General features: G+C 39.0%; 1 pseudogene; it reads right to left on the reverse strand.

Annotated features, from left to right (window-relative positions):
• Positions 1-4839: 4839 nt before the first annotated feature.
• Positions 4840-8356, reverse strand: part of LOC103273318 — an 8281-nt pseudogene continuing 4764 nt past the window's right edge.

Genomic DNA, 8356 nt, shown 5'->3' on the forward strand with positions numbered 1-8356 from the left:
ATGGCTTAATGGGTCTCTTCTCAAGGGGGTGGCTGGGACATAAGGAAGTTAAAATTCTTATTTGTTGTTTTCTTATGATAAATTTCTCTCAAGTTATATCTAAACTGGGACTATATCAACCTTCTTTCCAGACAAAAGTATAGGAATCATATAAATTAATCCTTTTAACTAACCACAGGCTACTAAGACAAAAAAGGTTTTTCAAAAACCAGATAAAAATTCAACAATGTTTCTAAGTCACCTCTCTGAGACATTGCAGTGGTTTACTAATATCAATTTAAAATCTCTGGAAGGACAAGCTCTTTTGGCTATGTATTTTGTCTCCCAGTCAGCACCGGACATTAGGTACAAACTCCTAAAAAGAAAGAAGGGCCCACAAACCCTTCAACTAAATCTATTGGACACGGCCTTTATAGTCTTTAACAACAGGAAGAAAAGAATGCAGGACCGCAAACAAACGGGAAGCGTTTCAGCTTTTGTCTACCACTTTAGCAAGAGCTACATGCTCAGCTCTACTTAAATTTCCTGGTCCAATCCTTCCTTCACCCCTTTCGGTTGTGGGGTGCAGGACACAGGCCCATCACTGCACTGTTGCTTCCATGTGTTCTGGGATATAAAATGTTTCAACACTTCTTCCTTGTTGTGCCGTGTTCAGCTCTATTATTGGAAAAGGACATTATAAACAAAATTAAAACTCATATTATTCTTTACCCTCACCATTGTGCTTTTTGGGTGCCTTTTGTTTAGCTTTGGATTTCCCTAATAGTCCTATGTTAAATCCTATCTAAGCCCTTCCACTGCATATAAACGTATTGCTTTAGTTATAGCTCTGAGGTCAAGAAAAGTATAAAAAAGATGTTTGGTATAGGGTTTTTTTTAGTAAGAAAGAATAAAGGAAAGAGAAATAATTGTATAGGAAAAAGTCTTATGTGGTACATTTTTGTTCTATGGTGAATGGCTGGTTGTTTGAAGAAAAAAAAGGAAAGGGAAAGGAAGAGAAAAAAGGGTATAAAACAAAAATAGAAGCATTTAAAAAATGGCTTAAGTATGTCAAACATGGTATGTGAAAGTCAAAAAGCTTTTTGGCCATAAGCCTGTTTTAATTGTAATACCTTACACTGCTCCTCAGATAACTTGGCTTTGTAAAACGTGCCCTGTGTGGCAGTTAGCTGTAGCCCACTTTACTGGGCAAGTGGACTCCCACTATCCTCCTTCTTCACTTCTTACTTTTGCAAAAAATTATTCTTTTATCTTTCTTCAGGTTATCAGTGCTCAACCTCTACAAAATGCTAGCTTGGTTTTTACAGATGGCTCCTCTTCTGAAACAGCGGTTACTGTTATTAATGGTGTTACTTCTTGTTTTCAAACAGATTATAATTCCACTCAACAAGTTAAGCTGTCTACAGATTGTCGGGTCTTTACAAAATAATTTTAATCTCGACACTAACATTATGTTACAGGTGTACTGTGTCATTTAAAAACTGCTAGTCTTCATGCTGTCTCTTCCTTCTCTCCCACTAACATAATTGTTCTTTTATAAACCATTTACATATTTGTGCTAGCACAGAACCTGTTTATGCTACTCATTATTCACACTCATTCTACCCTTCCTTGGTCCATTATCTAAAGGCAATGCTCTTCCTAATGAGGCTATGTAATTTTTTGCTTTTCCTTCACTAGCAGCTACCACTTCCCATGCCCTTCATCATCAGAATGCCTAAAGTTTACTTCACCCGTTTGGGTTCCGGACCGACTCATTAGAAATGTCCGGCTTCCCACCCCCACCACAGTGCTGTGAGAACCTGCAAACCACCAACCTGGGGACAGCTGAAAGTGCTGACACCTGATGCAGAGGACTTGGTTCAGTTTCAAATTACTTCTCTTATTCTCTCTACTGTTTTTATTGCTATACTGGCTATTATAGCAAGCCAGGTGGGTTGTATTTATTAAAAAAAAAAATCTTATTGGGCTTATATCCCAAACCCTCCAGTGTTCCAGCCTGTTACATGGGATACTAAGATTATTACTGTTTTTACTAATCATTCCTCTTTATTAAAAGGCCCCATTCTTTTTTCATCGTGGGTCAAAACTGTTATTAATCATAACTATTCTTTTTAGGTTATTCTAGTTCTCTTCCAATATGTTTTAGTTTACCTAAAAAATCAAACTACTTGCATAAATTGTAAATTAACTAATTATCTTACTTTTTCTAATTCATATAGAAAATTTATGATTCTTAAACAGCCTTCTTATTTAATGGTTCCTGTAAATCTTCCATCTCTTTGGTATGATGTATATAGTTTAGTGTTTAGATATGAGGTTAACTCACTGTTGTCACGACCAAAAAGATTTATAGCAACTTTAATTTTAGGTATTACAGCTTTGATAGCCATAGCTACTTCAGTTTCAGTTTCAGTCATAACTTTAGCTAAAGAAGTACATACTGCTACATTTACAAATCAGTTATCCAAAAATGTCTCATTAGCTTTAGCTACTCAAGAAATTATTGACCAAAAATTAGAAAGTAAAGTTAATACTTTAGAAGAAGCTATTTTGATCATAGGACAAGAATTTGTAACCTTGAAAATTAAATTGGCTCTGCGATGACATTCAGAGTTCAAATGAATTTGTATTACTTCCTTACAAATAATTAAATCCATCCATACTTGATACAAAATAAAAAACCATATCCTTGAATTTGGAATCATTCGAATCTAAGTGTAAACCTTTCCAAACTTCATTAGGAAGTACAGGACATTAATTCGACTGAAAAACAATTTGAATCCACCCAATTGGCTCAGCCAATTTTTAACAGTGTTTCTTCATTTGTCAATCAAAAATCATTATTATCTATATTAATCAATGTGGGAATTTGTGGAGGAATAATCTTGCTACTGTTATGCTTACGTCCAGTAATCTTCAAATCATTGAGAAATAATATCTCTCAACTAAGCTTGGAATTTCATGGCTTTGTATTAAAAAACAAAAAAGGGGGAGATGTTGGGAGCCAGCCTTGGAGGCCCGCCTGATTGACAAAGTCCAGGTGCACCTGACACAGTCCAGGTGTGCTGAGGACCCCCGGCCACAAAGCGAGTCCGGGCAGCTGAGGCCCTTCTGTCTTCTGCCTTTGCTGTTGGTACAGCTGAAGAAATTCTGTGCAGTCGTGGAAGAAGAAAATGGCATGTTTATGCGAAGTACTCACAGCTAACCTGAGAATGTCATGGTTAATCTTTCCATTTTCCCACTGTGCCACTTGGCCTTTTCTAACATATGCAAGGGTTAAACTCTGAAGCACATCAAGAATGCTTTCTTCCACTTGGTTATAAGTTACTAGATATTGCTTAAGTAATAAATGATATAAGTATATTCACTCATTTGATTTAGAATTATGTGGTTTAGTGTTTAGACATAAGGTTTTTTAGAAGCACAAGTTTATAGTAAGTTCATTATGAATTCATTATAAGTTCTAACACTTATCTAGGAGTCATGTAGGTGATTTATAACACTGTTTTCACTAACTTAGGATAAAGATTAATCGTTAAGGTTTTTACTTAATTCAATAGTTAAAACTCTAAGTTAACACTTATAGAGTGGGTTTTCACTGAACTCATAATATACTAATCAGACACTTTTATGATAAATTAGCTAAAGACAGAAAGTAACCTTGGGGGCCTGGAAAACACTACTAAAAGCTTCTTTTGAGTTCTCTTTAGAAATAAACACCACAGGATAAGAGAAAAGTAACGAAGACACCTGGACAAGAAACTCTGAAGGCCATAAAGCCCCAGAAGAAAAACAGCTGCTACATGAAAAACTTTACACTTGGAAACTTTCTGGAGATGGTTCAAGGACTGTAATTCGGGACTTTGGACTAAAACTATCATCTTTGGCCTTATGAATAAGACTCATTGTCTGAATGTTTGTAGGGTTCTTGGCTGGTTTGTTGCTAAGACCACTAGATGGTGGTAACTTTTAGAGGATATGTACGTGAAGGAATTTTCTTTGTCTTGCCCCTTTACAAATGGTATAAAAGCTTCCCCTTAGCTAACATTAAACGTCATCTGTTCAGGAAGCAGGTGTCCAAGTATAATATCTTTGTCCTTCACCTATTCGTCTCTCCTTCAGGAAAACCTTGTGGGGCTGGACCCCCGCAATAAATCATAAGCTAAAACCAACTAAAACACAGCATACCTGTACATAAAAAATATCCAAATTATCTGAACCATATCCTTTAGAAAATAACCTAATTCAAGTCCCAAATCTATCCTTTTTCTCCCTGCTCTGAATTTCTATAACACACTTTCTATAATTCATAACACACTTCCTTTTACTTTCTTTATTGTTTTTATTCAGACAGGCATTAATTACATCACAAACTAGACAGTGGGTTTCTTTGAGGAGAGACTTTACAGTCTTCGGAACTATAAATTGATATAACAGGCACATAGTAAAGACTGGTTGGCATGTACTTTTGGAAAATATCACTTTATAATTTCATTGGAGTGAGAAGAATGATGTGTGTTGATGGTAGGATGTGGAATTTAGGAGAGTGAGATATAAATTACATATACACGTTCAATATCTTATACATTGTTGCCTGGACAAAGGGACTAGTATAATTTTGATTTTCTAATACTAAAAGCAAAACTACAGTATAATTCTCTACAGAACAATATTTAAATGAAAAAAAAAGCATATGCACACTTTATTGCAACCAAGATTAAATAGTAACTATAAATACTATTTAACAGCAGAATGTGTAGGAAGCACATCATCCATAAACTATATGCTGAAGACATATCCATTCAATCAAAAGCAGTCTTGACAATCCTCAAAAATCTATGTTACTTCTTCTGCCTTCCTCTGCAACATGCCTGAATTCTGATCAATCCACTACAGAGAGCCCATATGAGCATTCAGAATTTTGCAGATTTGCTGGAACGAGTCAGTAGTGTCAGCAGGACCTCCAAATGTATTCAGTTGATCAATAATGTGCTTGAGATCTTGGGTCATTTGTTTCAGCTGAGCATCTATAGATCTTCCGCTAATTTGTAAATCTTCTCATGCTCCTCTTCTGCATGCTGCAGATAAACAGGCTCACTCTGGTACTTAATAGACTCTTCTAAAGGAATCAATAGATCTTCTATTTCCTTCTGCTGGGACAGGATAAACTCCAATTCTTCTTCTGAATGTAGCTGGAACACAGAGAGGCCTGACACTGAGGCTGTTTTAGGAAGCAGCAGATTTATTTGTGCCGGCACAGACTCAGTGAGCTAATGCTCTAAGGCTGAGTACCCTGGGGAGAGAGGAGGGGTCTTATACCATAGCTGTTTGATTACTTATAAATTCTAAGACAGCTTGTAAGCTAACAATGTGATTTAACATACACACACACACACACACACACATACACACACACACACACACACACACACACACACATATATGTGTGTGCGTGCGGTATCCCCAACTTCCATCTTGTGGCTGGGCCTTATTTATAATTCTTTGGGGTGACCATCCATTATTTTTCCAAACCTGGGTCCCTCCTATATTAGGAACTTGGTTGAGGGATTGAGCATCTCATGTTTTGAGACTTTCATAAAGGGGAATGCCAGTTCATCCCTCCTTGAGTTAGGCAGAAGGAAAAATCCTGGATGGATTATTCATAAGGTACATGTGCCTTTCCATAATGCTTGGAGCTGGGCATATGCAACCTTTCCACATATCCAAAATAGCCCTTCAGGGGCTTTCCAGAGGTCTGGATTTACAGAGGATAGATCTGTCCAGCTCTGACTTATAATGGGGATACCTTAAAACGGGTTAGTTTGTTCAGAGGATAGTGCCATACAGTTACTTATAGTTTGGGTGACAACAGTACATTGAGAAGATTTAGTTGCATAAGTAGGTACCCAATACCACACAGGCCTTGTTGGCCACCACAACAAACTTCTGGCTGGGCTGAATAACGATGGAAAACTTTTACATCTGACCAGATAGTTTCTATGCATGTACATGCTGGGTGTGTGGGGGAAGTGATAAACACCCAAATTAGGCAGAAATACATAAAAGTACAAGAAAACTTTCTATCATAAGAAAGAATGGAGATGCTAGTGAGACCCTTTACTAACATGTTCAATGGGGATAACTCTGTTAATTCTATAGCAAATAAAGTCAGTTTTGCAGCAATTAAAACAGCAAAGAGTTTAGCAAAGATAAAGTTTGACAAAGCAAAACGATGGCTTATCAGTAATGTGAGTCCTTAAGCTGAATTCTCAACCTTCTGCTGTGAGTCAGTCAGCCAGCCTACAGTGTGTGGTTAAAGCAGGGCTGAAGTATCCTCAGGCTTTTAGAGCAGGGCTTGAGAAATCTGTTCTGGGTTTTCCATCGACCTCCATGACATGGCTTAAAAGAATGGGAATAACCCTCAGTGCTTTTCCTCCTGTATGAAACTGCTCCAGTCCATGAAGTATTCGATCTCAGGGTCCCTGAGGGGCTGTTCTGTTAAATCTGAATGGCTAGAGAACACTTCATTTATTAGTTTAATGCAATCATGGTCTGGCGATCCTAGCTCTATGGGTAGTAAGGTCTTCACTACCTCTAGGTGAATACGTGGGATAAAAAGAAAGGCTTAGTTATATTTAGAAGTCCCAGGTCAGATGCACTGGTGAGGGCCTGTTTAATTTATTCAAAGACCTGTTTCTGGGCCTTTTTCCCATAGCAGAGGCTTCTGTTTACCCACCTTTGAGGCTTCATGGAGGGGTTTTTGTCATGATAGAGAAGTTAGGTATCCAAATTCTATAGAACCTTGCAGCCCCCCAAGACTTCTGAATTTGACACCAGGTAGTTGGGCTGGTATAAACATACTGCTTGTTTTCTTTCTTTGTTTTTTTTTTTTGAGTTGGAGTCTCACTCTGTCACCCAGACTGGAGTGCAGTGGCTGCTCCCGGCCACCACAGCCTCGACCTGCTGGGCTCCGGCGATCCTTCCGCTTCAGCCTTCCAAGTAGCCGGAATTACAGGCATGCGCTACCATGCCCGGCTAATTTTTTGATTTATTGTAGAGATGAGGTCTTGCCAAGTTGCCCGGGCGGGTCTCGAACCCGCAGGCTCAGGCTTTCCACTCACCTCAGCCTCCCAAGGCGCGGAATTACAGGCTGAGCCACCAAGCCCGGCTTGTTTTCTTAATGGGTTATTGCTGTAAACTAATTCTTGTTAGGATATTATTATTAGATGTTCGATTTTTTACTTTGAACTTTTGAATGTACAGATTTAAATGCTTTCAGTTAGTTCCCTGGAGGGGTGAGACCCATTAGGGAAGCCTAGAGGCTTCTGAGACTAGAAGTTACCCACAAATGCGATAATCTGGGTAATAGCATGTACTAGTATAGGAACAGGACCACCCTTAGGGTCCTTTTTTTCTCTTACAGCTGTTGGTTGGGTCCTTCCTTTCTTCAATTTTTAGCAGCACTTATTCCCCTGGGATGTTTGGGTTTTTCATGGTCCAGGAAGTTCCTAGGGAAACAAGGTTATGAATTGTGATTAAAATTTGTCCCAAATGGACAATACATTTCCTTATGAGCATTTATGTTTGTGGCCCCATTTCCTTCAGAGGTGTAGGAAAAGGCCTACCATTAAACAATTGCAAAGTTTTTTTTGTTTTTTTGTTTTGAGTTGGAGTCTCACTCTGTCACCCAGACTGGAGTGCAGTGGCCACTCCCGGCCACTGCAGCCTCAACCTGCTGGGCTCTAGTGATCATTCCACCTCAACCTTCCAGGTAGCTGGAACTGTAGGTCCATGCTACCACACCCGGCTAATTTTTGAATTTATTGTAGAGATGAGGTCTCACCAAGTTGCCCAGGTGGATCTGGAACCTGCGGGCTCAGGCAATCCACTCACCTCGGCCTCCCAAAGTGCAGGATTACAGGCTGAGCCACCGAGCCTGGCTTATCCAATTCTTTTTTAAAGCTTTTTATTTTCCTGATTAAAAAGTAATACAGGTAACTGGGCTCGGTGGCTTAAGCCTGTAATACCAGCATTCTGGGAGGCAGAGGTGAGAGGATTGCCTGAGCTCAGGCGTTTGAGATCAGCCTGAGCAACATGGTGAGACCTCATCTCTACAATAAATCAAAAAAAGTAGCCAGGCGTAGTGGCACATGCCTGTGGTTCCAGCTACTTGGAAGGTGGAGGCGGAAGGATCACCTGAGCCCGGTAGGTCAAGGCTGCAGTGGCTGTGAGTGTGCCATCATGCCATTGCACTCCAGCCTGGGCTACAGAGTGAGACTCCGACTCAAAAAAATAAACAACAAATTAATATAGGAGAAGAAAGGAAAGGTCTTTCTTTTTTTTTTTTTTTTTT

This window comes from Carlito syrichta, unplaced genomic scaffold, assembly GCF_000164805.1.
Source record: "Carlito syrichta isolate Samal-C Ts95f unplaced genomic scaffold, Tarsius_syrichta-2.0.1 Scaffold313991, whole genome shotgun sequence".
NCBI lineage: Eukaryota > Metazoa > Chordata > Mammalia > Primates > Tarsiidae > Carlito > Carlito syrichta.